This window comes from Pleurodeles waltl, chromosome 5 (assembly GCF_031143425.1).
Source record: "Pleurodeles waltl isolate 20211129_DDA chromosome 5, aPleWal1.hap1.20221129, whole genome shotgun sequence".
Classification (NCBI taxonomy): Eukaryota; Metazoa; Chordata; class Amphibia; order Caudata; family Salamandridae; genus Pleurodeles; species Pleurodeles waltl.
In genome coordinates, this window is record NC_090444.1 from 1,802,068,839 (window position 1) to 1,802,081,078 (window position 12,240).

A 12,240-nucleotide genomic window follows, 5' to 3' on the forward strand; every position below is an offset into this window, starting at 1 on the left:
CTGCTAAGTTGCGAGACCATATATTCGCCAAGCATGCTATGCAGGCATTTACTAGGCTTCACCTGTTTGATGATGTTCTGGGCGCTCCCTAGGTTACGTTTCTCATGGCCGTCCAGGAAATCTTTAAAAAGATTTGTGTTGAAATCCCCAGTGATCAAACATGCTGCTTTAGGCTAATCGCTGGCTAGATCACATAGGGTTTGTATTAAAAGATTACATTTTAACATTTTCTCCCTTGCACTTGAACAAATGTAAACGTTTATTAGTTATATCAATTGCTGCGATCTTAGATTACTGATCTTAACTCCTGAAAGCCAACTCTCCTCAAATATTAACAAGTCACTGATCTCTTTTAACTTGACTGAAGTGTAAATAGATGGCCCGCCTTTTGGTCTACCATACTTGTGCTCGCTGAAGGCTGGTGTCCAGTGCTCAACGGAGCCTACAATCGGGGGGCTTATCTCGGCCCAAGTTTCCTGTATGGCTATACTTTTGTGGTTCTTCAGGAACATGACTATGTATAGGGACTGAAGTTTCTGGGTGAGACCATTAATGTTCCAGGCACACAGGGATACTAAAGGCGGCTTGGAGCTGGTAAATACTCGAAGGCTGATTCTGCCAAGGCATCTGCTGGGAGCAGCGGCACACTGATCGCACCAGGTTGATGTTAGAGTCCACTCATGATCAGATTGTTAGGTTGTCCAAATTGTTGTCTATTCTGGCTGTAAAAGCAGCCAGTGAATTGAAAAGATCAAAGAGCAGAGACTGTAGGTTGCAGAGCTTGAAGGAGTCGAGGCCAGACTGTGCTAGAGTTCTGTCGTTATTTCGGGGGAGGGTCTGTCTTACAGGCCTGAGCTCCGGGTGGGTCCCATGTGAAAGAAGGACTATTCCAAAAGGGATTGGTCATTTGGTTCCATGCCTCAAGGTTCATTTACGGGATTTCTGGGTCATCCAGATGAAGGGATTTCAGGGGTGGAAGTAGTATTATGTTTCCCGCTCGAGCCCGGGCCCACTGAGCCACTGGCGGACTAACGATGCTATCAATAACTGGAATCGGGTTGCCACGGTGGTGGAGGGCTTCCTGTTGGAGGGCTTCCTGAAGTAAGGCTATGGCATCCGAAAGGACAGGTGAGTTGTCACTTGATATGACTTTTGGTGAAAGGTTGTGTTCAGAGGGACTCACCCGAGGAGGAGAGTGCAGGTCAGACTGTTGATCAAAAACAGGTGTTACCGATGATGCAGCTTTTTCATGGGGTTTGCAAGTTATCACCTCATCATCCAGCAAAGACGGAGACGGATGTATCGTAGCATGAAATGTAGATAGTGGAGGCCTCCCCACCGGATACTCCAGGGTAAGGTGTGTGGTGGAGGCGAGCTCTTTTCCTGTAGCCACAGCCGTACCATCAACTGCCCTATCGGCGATGTTTTTTTAAACAGTCCCAGACCATAGTCATACGAGGGCCTCAAGTACCTACTGCTCTGCTGTTTCCCTGAGTGGCGGTCGATAAACATTCATAGGTTGTTGTAACTTGTTCCACGTTTTTGAATTTTGCGGCGGATGAATCCAATGCAGATGATCAGTAAGCGGGAGACCGATGAAGACCATTGTTGGTTAGACCTCGAGTTTGCTGGGGAAGGCTCCCTGGGCCTACTAAGGGACTACGTGTCGTCCTTGTTCCGCCTGCATCGATGAACTGTCAATGACTCTCTCCTTGTTCTGCCCGACCTCATGGCTCAGGGACTGGGGCCTGGAGATGTAGCACCGCCCCACCTTCCCCTGGCAAGAACTATCCGCTAAACACTGGGGAGAGGGGCACAAGCACCTCATCTTTTGCAGGATGGGTGGTTTATCTGGCTCCAAGGTAGTAACCTGCTGTCACGGGACGGGAGGCTTCCTTGGGCTCGGAGATGTAGGAGGCGGCGTCTAGAAGATTCAGATGGCAGCTACAAGGAAGCGGCGCCATCGGCCCTGGGACTGCAAATGTAAGTACTAGGCGCTCTGCTAGAGCAATGCAGTGCCGGGGTCCTCAAATTACTGCGGCCGGGCCGGGCGAAGTGTTCTTATACAGCGAGTCACAGCAAAGGCTGGGAGCGAGCTCTAGATTGGGAGCAGAGATTTTGGAGAGGAAGGGGGTGCTGAGCTGGTACGAGGCACCAACCCGGAAGGTGCAAGCCACACCGGCCAAATGCCTGCCACCGCCGCGCCTACAGTTATGTGTCACGGCCCTACGGCCTTACCTTCCCTCACGTTCCCGCCCAAGTGCTCGCAGCCGTGCCACGTGCTCCGGCCCTACTGCCTTACCTTCCCTCAAGTTCCTGCCCCAGTGCGCGCAGCCGTGCCACGTGCTCCGGCCCTATGGCCTTCCCTTCCCGCCCCAGTGCGCGCAGCCGTGCCACGTGCTCCGGCCCTATGGCCTTACCTTCCCGCCCCAGTGCGCGCAGCCGTGCCACGTGCTCCGGCCCTACAGCCTTACCTTCCCTCACGTTCCCGCCCAGTGCGCGCAGCCGTGCCACGTGCTGCTGTTCTCCGCTGAGTCCAATCTACTTACCGGCAGCACACGGGCTGCCCCGCGCTGGGCACTGCGCCTAGGGGTCTTCTCATCTTTTCCCCTACGCACTGTGCACTAAGTCCAGGGTCCAGGACCCGAGGTCCAGAGACTAGGGATGGGTGCTGCCTGTAGCCGAATATCAGGCTTCAGAGCCTGAGCTTTGGGGATTCGCAGGCTTTCTCCCTTCCCTGGGAGAGGCGAGGCGCGGGTGAGAAACCGCTGCCCGACTCGTCCCGCCCCTGGCTACGCCTACAACTCGCGCACACTGCAACACTGTGGACAATTTACTCATGTTTTAGGCCTGTTGGAGCTAATCAAGAACTCTAAGGGGCCTATCCACAAAGGGAAGAAGATAGCTGGCACTCTGGGTGTGATGCAAGACAGGGACATACCATATTTACCAGAGATATACCTCTGGGGATTATTTCTGAAGCCCAGAGCGAAGAAAGCCAGCAACAGGGCGCGTGCAGGGAGTCCAGACACCACAGGCAGTCGTCATGTGGGTCCATGATGTACTTTTGGCCCTCATGCTTATAGCGGGGTATAAACCCTGACTTCTTTGGTGGGAGATGCCCCAAACGCACCTTATGAATAAGTTCTGGATTGTTGTGGAGTGGATTAATTGGAGATGGGTGGACTGGATTAGAGTGGGGTAGAATAAGGTGGGTTGGAGTGCAGTGGTGCTGCCGCGGGAGCCGCCTTTCCTGTGGTGGCTGCCCGCTCCTGCGGGGAGACCCATGCAGGGCTGCGGCCGGACGGGCCACCTGGGGAATGGATGCAACGGCACGCCCCTCCACCCCTCCTCTTCTGCAGCTGCGGGGCCCTGGGATAGGGTCGGGGGGCCCTTCTTCTTCCATAGGGGGAGTGCGATGATTGATGCAAGGCCCTGCTCAAGCAGCTGGACAGAGCGGTAATTGGCCCTAATCCTGAGCTGAGGCAGAGAAAGATAACAACCCTGGACGACCCACAAGTTGTGTAAACTATGCTCTTGAAACCTACTGCATTATTCTTTTCCTACAGGCTATAGTGTCCCTTGGTATGACTCTAGTCTCTAGGCCATCCTTTCCCATTGACATTTAATGGAGTGTCCCTTCAATGCAATTACATTAAGCACACTGACATTGGCATTTAACAGAGTGTCCCTACAGTGAAGAGACAGTAAGCACACTGACTCTCCCTCCCATGTGTACACCCGTCTCATGAGGCCTACTCCAGGTCACCACCCACTGTGCATAGTCCCTTCTGTGCCAGGCTACCTAAGTGCAGTTCTTGGGCTGCACCCGCCAGGAGTCCTCCCCACGCAGCCCTCACATGGGTGCACAAGCGCGTGCACACATGATCACATGAAACCTGCCCAGGGCCTCCTGCACTTGCTGCGCCACAGCAGCCTTTCTTTAGCACGGCGGCACCGGTGGTAAACACGCGCAGTCCATTTTACCATGAGTTTACTGTGCGCGAGTCCCCGCTTAGGAGGCTGCCTCACAGTAAAAGGTGAAAAACCAGGTGGTCAAAAAGCGAAAAATCAGAGCGGACCTAATGGTCAGAACCGTCCTCTAACAATGAAACTTTGCAATTTTGTTTGCCCTGCTTCGCACATTTTTGACAGTCGTACGCTTTCTGTTTGCGGGGCACTAGAAGTTAAAAAGAACAAAACAGTGCCAGGCTTGTAGTGGCAAATTACGAGGCTGGAAAGGAAACTGTCATGCAAGCCAACCAATGGTAGGCGACAGGCAGGATCCAAGCCCTTCACTGTACACAACAGAGGCTCGCTAGCGCATGCACTCTCAGGCTCCTACCTAGTAAGGGACAAACTGGGTAGAGCAGCTCCGAGGTGGGAAACCCTCAGTCTCTGCTCATTAGTAATGATCATCGCGGTTGACAGAGCCGGGATGGGGCTGGTAGCGAACCATTTGCCTGAGAACAGCGATGCATGCAGACCTTAGGGCCCGCCCCGATGATAAAGCAGCAATAGAAATATCCTTCAGTGGAAAAGGTGGGATAATCAGGCTGAAATCCCAAGAGATCGTGGTCCACCCAGAGGAGGCGGTACAGGGAACTAATGATGTGACTTCTAGGAACAGAACTGCATTCTAAATTGAACTTACAGTAAGTGGGCAGGATGGCCAGGCAGAAGGAACTGAATAATTTTCAACCTAAAGTAACAAAGAAGAAATTCAAACTCTCGTGACTTGTGATTGTTCGAAACATAAATAATCTTTGTTTGCCTGGAAATCAACTGCTGCTGTTACTAAGTGTTGAGCTAAAAGAGGTGGGATGATAAGTCCAGGCAATTACACCCCCGATTAAATGAGTGGACCCACACTGTGCAGCCACTACAAGTCAGACCTAGAGTGATGAGAGAAGATGGTTTAATGTATGAGGACTATCAATTTCCCAGGGCGAAGGAAAGGTAAGACATGCTAGACGTAAGTATATATGTGGTATTTCTAAAGCGCGATTCTAGGCAAGAGAGGGATTTACGGGGTCAAAGACACGCATCAACTCAACAAATGGATGAGGAAGTAGCTGGCTCGTGGACTGTGAATGCAACTCAACAGATGGATGAAGAGGTAGCTGGCTCGTGGACTGTGAATGCAACTCAACAGATGGATGAAGAGGTAGCTGGCTCGTGGACTGTGAATGCAACTCAACAGATGGATGAAGAGGTAGCTGGCTCGTGGACTGTGAATGCAACTCAAGAACTGATAGATGTGGTAGCTGGCTCGTGGACTGTGAATGCAACTCAACAGATGGATGAAGAGGTGGCTGGCATGTGGACTGAGTGCAACTCAAGAAATGGTAGAAGAGGTAGTTGGCTTGAGGACTGTGAACGCAACTCAACAGATGGATGAAGAGGTAGCTGGCTCGTGGACTGTGAATGCAACTCAACAGATGGATGAAGAGGTGGCTGGCTCGTGGACTGTGAATGCAACTCAACAGATGGATGAAGAGGTTGCTGGCTTGTGAACTGAGTGCAACTCAAGAAATGGTAGAAGAGGTAGTTGGCTTGAGGACTGTGAATGCAACTCAACAGATGGATGAAGAGGTAGTTGGCTTGTGGACTGTGAATGCAACTCAACAGATGGATGAAGAGGTAGTTGGCTTGTGGACTGTGAATGCAAGTCAACAGATGGATGAAGAGGTGGCTGGATCGTGGACTGTTAATGCGCCGCGATAAAGTGCTCTGAGGTATTTTAACCCTGACTTTACCACGGCTTTCCAACCTAGAACCTTTGCCGAGCGGACGGACAACGACGGAAGGATCTTTAGCGGCCTTTTCAGGGTTTAAATCTAAAACCTTCTGAACAATATAAAAGTATTCCACACACGGGCACGCTCCTGCCTTCAATACTGTCCGTGCCACCACGGGGCATTATGCCCACCATATGCCCTGGCCACAGCGAGGGCCCCCACCCCCTTGAAGTTAGCAGCTCTTCTGAGGGCACCAAGGCTCACGTCCAGGACCTGCAGAGGGACTGAAGGATCCAGGCCAGTGGTCAGGCGCCGAGACCGAGCCCGCCGGAAACCCATTCAGGGCTGAGGCGATCCGTGCTACACAAGGGGACTATCTGAGAAGAGAAATACCCAAGAGTATCCCACCCAGGAAATCAGCCAAAAGGCGGCGTACCAATGGTACCTGACTGACGAAACCGGCTAAGATGTACCCTTCGGCCTTCCCAGAGATGCTGTGGGGACACCAGGGGACTGCGCACGTCTGGTGGCCGTGCACGGTCACCAAGACCTCTCTTGGGACATATCAAGGGGACGACGGGGTATCCACCCCAGGAAACCGGGGGCTCTCTTGGGACATATCAAGGGGACGGCGTCCTATCCATCCCAGAAAACCCGGGGGCTCTCTTGGGACATATCAAGGGGACTACAGGCTATCCATCCCTGAAACCCAGGGACTCTCGTGGGACATATCAAGGGGACGATGGGGTATCCATCCCAGGAAACCCGGGGACTCTCTTGGGACATATCAAGGGGACTACAGGCTATCCATCCCTGAAACCCAGGGACTCTCGTGGGACATATCAAGGGGACGATGGGGTATCCATCCCAGGAAACCCAGGGACTCTTGGGACACAACAAGGGGACGGCGGGCTACCCATCCCAGGAAACCCGGGGACTCTCTTGGGACATATCAAGGGGACGGCGGGGTATCCACCCCAGGAAACCCGGGGACTCTCTTGGGACATATCAAGGGAATGGCAAGCTATCCATCACAGGAAACCCGGGGACTCTTGGGACATATCAAGGGGATGGTGGGCTATCCATCCAGGAAACCCGGAGACTCTCCTGGGACATATCAAGGGGACGGCGTCCTATCCATCCCAGGAAACCCGGGGACTCTTGGGACATATCAAGGGGACGGCGGGCTACCCATCCCAGGAAACCCAGGGACTCTTGGGATGGGACACAACAAGGGGACGGCGGGCTACCCATCCCAGGAAACCCAGGGACTCTTGGGACACAAGGGGACGGCGGGCTATCCATCCCAGGAAACCCGGGGACTCCCTTGGGACACATCAAGGGGACGGCGGGGTATCCATCCCAGGAAACCCGGGGACTCTCTTGGGACATATCAAGGGGACGGCAGGCTATCCATCCCAGGAAACCCGGGGCTCTCTTGGGTCAAGGGGACGGCGTCCCATCCATCCCAGGAAACCCGGGGACTCTCTTGGGACATATCAAGGGGACGACGGGGTATCCACCCCAGGAAACCCGGGGACTCTCTTGGGACATATCAAGGGGAAGGCGGGCTATCCATCCCAGGAAACCCAGGGACTCTCTTGGGGAACTTAAAGGGGACTACAGGCTATCCATCCCAGTAAACCCGGGGACTCTTGGGACACAACAAGGGGACGGCGGGCTACCCATCCCAGGAAACCCGGGGACTCTCTTGGGACATGTTAAGGGGACGACAGGCTACCCATCCCAGGAAACCCAGGGACTCTTGGGACACAACAAGGGGACAGCGTCCTATCCATCCCAGGAAACCCGGGGACTCTCTTGGGACATATCAAGGGGACGGCGGGCTATCCATCCCAGGAAACCCGGGGACTCTCTTGGGACATATCAAGGGGGCGACGGGCTATCCATCCCAGGAAACCCGGGGACTATTTCTGGGTATTACAGCACTTGGACTGGAAGGAAGGCACGATGACCCCCTCAGAATGGGCTTTGGCTCGGCAGGAGTCGGGGGGCTGCTGAGCAACTGATCGCCCTCTATTAGAAGAAAAAAAAACACGGAACCTCCCCCAATAGCCTGGTGGTTTAATAAGCCCTGGCTGTCCCTTGCTCGGGAACAGATAACACAACCTCTCCAAACAGAAAATACATTCTTAACCCGCTGACAACACTAATCGATTAACCCTCTAAACTGGAAGTCTGGTCTTTCAATCATTCTCGCCATCACTTCGAGACTGGTCTGTTCCTGGGAGCCTCCCCCTAACATTGAGCGCCCTCCTCAGCTGGCATCCCACAGAGCTCACTCTCTTCGAGATCAGTTCTCAGACTTTCTCTGACTTGTCCCTTGCATAGTCGCCAATAGTCCTCCCTTTTGGCCCTTCGGCCCCCAACTTAGACTAAAATTACGTAGTGGTCCCTCCTGCCCCACCCCCCCACTTTTCTTGTATTCCTTTTGCCAGGCAGTCTGTTAACCCCGCAAAGACCAGGCAGTCTGTCAATCACACACAGGCAGGTCAGGCTTTCTCAGACACAAGCCGGGGCAGTACACCAGTCTCCGATCCAGCAGAGCTATCAGTCACACACAGATCAAAGCTGTTAGTCGCACAAAGATCAGTCATTCACAAAGAGTTAGAGCTGTCACTCATATGCAGGTCCAAGCTGTCAGTTGTATACAGGCTACAGCTGTCAGTCATACGCAGTTCAGGGCGGTCAGTTGTACACCGGTCAAAGCTGTCAATCACAAAAAGGTTACTCATTCACACAGAGATCAGTCATTCACATACAGTCAAAGCGGTCAGTCGAATCGAAGCTACAGCTGGCAGATGTATACAGGTCACAGCTGCCAGTCACAAAAAGTGCTGTCAGTCACACAGAGGCTGGCACACAGGGAGATCTGTCTCCCGTAGGGTTCAAGTGCCCGGCCCTGGCACAGAGAGGCACCTTCCTCTGCTAAAGGGCACATGCAGGACGCGCTGAGAGGCGGGTACCTGGCCAGGTGTGCCCCTGGAAGGATGCGGCTCTGGGCGCTGTGGTGGAGGGGCCGGGAGACGATCCCTCCACCAGAGGTCTAAGACTGCACCACCCGGGCCGTACTGAGGGCTTCCCTATGAGACCCCAACAGGTGCTTTAAGGGAGCTAGCGGGCAGCTCCGAGGCGCTGTGGGGCACAGAGCGGGTAATGAGCGAATGAGTACTTACATGCTGGGTGTGCGGTGCTCTCCGTCCCTCCTCGGTGTGTGAAACTCAACTCTCGCCTCCAGGCACCGGCGGAGGGAACACGAGACCCTGGGGGGAGAGGGACGGGAGGGGCGGAGGAGGGCAAGAGGAGGAGGAGAGAACCAGGACAGGCACAGGAAGCACCAACAAGAGGGAATTAAACATAGAAAAATACGGGGGGGGTGGGGGGGGGGTAAGCAGAGAGGGAGAGAGAGAGAGAAAAGGGGGCAGAAACCAAGAAATGAGGAAGAAATAAAAAATGAAAAGGAGATGAGACGAACAGATCCAGGGAAAGAGACAGAAGGCGCCGGGGGACAGGAGACGGTGGGAGCTGGGGGGGTTAGAGGGGGAGAGAAAAGGTTAGTCAATGGGCAGGATGGATACACGGGGGGGGGGGGGGGGGGGGGGGAAGGGAGCAAACAGAAAAGGTCATCAGTCACCACTAATTCGGACTTTAAAACCAAACAGTGCACTCAGCACACACAAACCCCAGCACCCCCCCCCCACCTCTCCCCCTCCCCCCCCAATCATCATCCTCCCCTCCACCAAAAACCCACAAATACCCGGCTGGAGGGGCGGACCGGGGGCACATTTCGACGGTCGGAAGAGCCGGGGGCCGGCAACCCCGCTCGGGTCCGGAGCCCAGGACAGGCAGCTGTGCACCCCCCGCAGCAGGGGTACCCCAAGACTCACAGGTCACCCTGGAGGTGGAGCGACTGCACCCAGGAGCGGTGTGCAACCTTCAACAGGCAGGTAGGGACCAGGCAGGTAAGGAGCAGGCAGGTAAGGACCAGGCAGGCAAGGACCAGGCAGGCAAGGAGCAGGCAGGCAAGGAGCAGGCAGGCAAGGACCAGGCAGGTAATGGCCAGGCAGGCAAGGACCAGGCAGGCAAGGACCAGGCAGGCAAGGAGCAGGCAGGCAAGGAGCAGGCAGGCAAGGAGCAGGCAGGCAAGGACCAGGCAGGTAATGGCCAGGCAGGCTCTTCTTAGGAACCTTCCAATGCAGATCTTTACAGCGCTCCAGTTATTTATTTTTTAATGAAATAATGGTAAGAGTATGCGGGCTAATGATCCCAGTGCTACCCACGCCATGGACAATTCTACCCCAGCTCTACTCAGGAGATGGACAATTCTACCCCAGTGCTACTCACGCGATGGAGACAATTCTACCCCAGCGCCACTCAGGAGATGGACAATTCTACCCCAGCGCCACTCAGGAGATGGACAATTCTACCCCAGCGCCACTCAGGAGATGGACAATTCTACCCCAGCGCCACTCAGGAGATGGACAATTCTACCCCAGCGCCACTCAGGAGATGGACAATTCTACCCCAGCGCCACTCAGGAGATGGACAATTCTACCCCAGCGCCACTCAGGAGATGGACAATTCTACCCCAGCGCCACTCAGGAGATGGACAATTCTACCCCAGTGCTACTCACGCGATGGACAATTTTACCCCTGCTACTGAGGGAATGCGCTACTCTAGGGATGAACAATTCTACCCCAGCGCTACTCTCAGAATGAACAATTGCTACCCCCAGCGCTACTGAGGGGACGGGCAATTCTACTACTCGCGCGATGGACAATTCTATCTATCTGCACCACCACCACCACCAGTCACACCTTGCCCGCTTGGAGGCCCCCAAGGCGCGACCCGGGCTTCACCAAGGTGCCCTTTTCCTGACGGCCATAGGATCCGTTTCTATTCGCTGTAGCATTAAATAGCAGCTAACTTTGCATTCTCGCTTCGCAGGGCGCTCTGCGCGTGTACACAGAATGAATGCACGTCTAGGGTGACCAGGCGTCCCGGATGTGCCAGGACAGTCTCGGGCTTTCACCAGCTGTCCTGGCAGATTTTGGGAAATTTACCTCACGTCCCGGTTTTTGGACAGTGTGGACTGAAAACAGTGGGAGGTGCGTGTCTGTGTTTTCCAAAGCAGGGACAGTCAGCAGCTGCTATAAGGAAGCACTTAAAAAGCTCGACACCGCCTTTAAAATTGCATCCCATCTATTTCCCTGGTGCCTCTCCTGGACTTCTACGCTGATGGGCGCCCTCATTCTGTGCAATGTTCTAGTCCTTCTTCGGTTCTCACAAAATGTCCCGGATTTGTATTTATTTATTTATTTTTAAATATGGACACCCTCTGCAAGCGGTGACATCAGAAGTTTGTGGGAGGGAGTATAAGGCGTGGAGTTTATTTTTGGGGCCTTGTTCTACAACCCACTCCTCTGCATCAGGTAATTTTAAAAGTAGTAACAAGTTTTGAGTCTGCCTGACGGCGGAGTATTTGGAGTGTGACTTCCATGTCATTCTTCATCTATTTACCACCCCCTGGAGGAAGCCCGGCCGGTTCACTATTAGCACTTTAGAGAGGAAAGTCCATACCTACTGAACAGCTCTCATTTAAATGGGATGAAATGGCTCAAGCTTTGAAACACAGATACTCAAACAAAAACGGCACCCACCACAGATACTGCCCACCGGCAACCACAGATACTGCCCCGGGAAGCACATATACTGCCCCGGAAACACAGATACTGCCCACCGGCAACCACAGACACTGCCCACCGGCAACCACAGACACTGCCCACCGGCAACCACAGACACTGCCCACCGGCAACCACAGACACTGCCCACCGGCAACCACAGATACTGCCCACCGGCAACCACAGATACTGCCCACCGGCAACCACAGACACTGCCCACCGGCAACCACAGACACTGCCCACCGGCAACCACAGACACTGCCCACCGGCAACCACAGATACTTGCCACCCCAGTTATGGTCTTATTGTAAAATGTGTAACACGCGGAAATGTTTAATCCCAGCCTCCCAAAAATTGGCCTAACTGTCTAGAGATATCACTTTTGGAACGTATTACTCTGTCCCCAATTTCTGTCCAAAACTACCAGTATCTAAAAGATGTCAGACAGTTTGAGGTAACAGAAAAAAAAAAAAAACCACAGCACAACACAACACAACAACACACTCTATATAGGTTATTTGTCTCACCACCCTAGGTTAGGGGGGGAGGGGGGGTAAACTAGTAACCTCTCCCACCATTCAATGTCTTTTTAAGCTTTCTCATGGCTGGAACTTTTGTTTTACAGCTGGGAGTAGCTTGTGTTTTAAGGGCCTCGTCTGTAATAGTAATGCAGTAGGCCTGCTAGGCAAGAAACTGTGTAAGGCACTACACCCTATAGGGGCTCCATATATGATTACACTGCATTACTTTCTGCCATTCTTCTTTTCATGTGGTTACGCCCTCTAGGGGCTGACTG

At 53.6% G+C, this 12,240-nt stretch overlaps 1 protein-coding gene across 3 annotated transcripts in view; it reads right to left on the bottom strand.

Moving 5' to 3' along the window:
* The window catches only part of TJAP1 (tight junction associated protein 1), a 229,340-nt gene that overhangs the window by 93,225 nt on the left and 123,875 nt on the right, over positions 1–12,240 (bottom strand). The window contains exon 2 of one of the 3 annotated variants that reach the window (XM_069236262.1): positions 8,939–9,287. The exons of the other annotated variants lie outside the window; for them this stretch is intronic. The gene's annotated coding sequence lies outside the window, so the exon portion shown is untranslated. The remainder of the gene's footprint in view (positions 1–8,938; positions 9,288–12,240) is intronic. 3 annotated transcript variants of the gene reach the window in all.